The 1,094-nt window shown below is 32.4% G+C and overlaps 1 long non-coding RNA gene across 1 annotated transcript in view; it reads right to left on the minus strand.

Annotated features, from left to right (window-relative positions):
* The window catches only part of LOC111088340, a 5,142-nt gene continuing 4,048 nt past the window's right edge, over positions 1 to 1,094 (minus strand). The window contains exon 2 of the long non-coding RNA XR_002612882.1: positions 1 to 1,080. This is a non-coding gene — a long non-coding RNA (uncharacterized LOC111088340). The remainder of the gene's footprint in view (positions 1,081 to 1,094) is intronic.

Raw genomic sequence — 1,094 nt, forward strand, 5'->3', positions numbered from 1 at the left:
TTAAATCTCCAACAATTTTACTTAAATTTTTTATTGTTCTACACATCAAGAGGTAACAAATATCAATGATTTTGTACGATGAACAATTATAAAATCTTCATTGGTGTAAGGCAGAAGTTTGAATGTTTCATCGGCACCAATTCATCATGGAGCCCAGTATTTCTAAAACAAGGTAATTACTTTCAAACACAACAAATTAACGTGTTTGGATACGATCCCAATGTTACACAAGTAACCCTGCAGACCTATGTACTATAAGCTTGATGGTTAAGCCTAGTTGGATATTTCATCCTTTGTTGTCATACACAGTAAATGGTTTTATTTAATATCTATACGGGTACTTAACAATGGGTGTTTACATTATGTAACTACACGTTAGTCATACAAAAACTTAGCTCTCACACATAAAACAAACTACAATGTACTCTCGAAACCATTTAATTTCATTATCATTATTTTCATAAGTTTGGAACTTTTAAAGCAAACTTAGATTTGTTTGTTTATTTGTAGTTAAGCACAAAGCTACACAATGGGCTATCTGTGCTCTGCCCACCACGGGTATTGAAACCTGGTTTCTGGCGTTGTAAGTTCGCAGACATTCCGCTGTGCCACTTGGGGGCGCGAACTTAGAGGGGCGTAGCTAAGTGTAGGATGTAAACTTGAAAGTTCAAGGTACGAATTTTCCCAATAAAAATTAGAATAAGAAATGCCAGAAATCAAACTGTAAATGCTTACAATATTTCATATCGCTTGTATAGTTAATTGATTAAAGATTATATACGCAGAAATTGTTACCAGAATGTGCCATTTCAGGTTCAAACTTTTCCACACCCTCCTACCATGCATAACTCAAAGTTAAGCTTAGATGTGCCCCTGATTTAACTTCAGTTACCAGTATTTTGAATAAATCGTAATTAATATTCAAAAGGAAATTACACTAATTCACACAAATCATCATAATATCTGCAAGTACAAAAAATATGTAGATAAAAAAAAAAGTACCTTACATTTTTTTCAAATGACATATTCTACTCCATTTTTTTACAAGTACAAAGTTAGTATGTACATATTTAGTACTACCTTTTATTGATACA

Source organism: Limulus polyphemus, unplaced genomic scaffold (genome assembly GCF_000517525.1).
Source record: "Limulus polyphemus unplaced genomic scaffold, Limulus_polyphemus-2.1.2 Scaffold3566, whole genome shotgun sequence".
Lineage (NCBI taxonomy): Eukaryota > Metazoa > Arthropoda > Merostomata > Xiphosura > Limulidae > Limulus > Limulus polyphemus.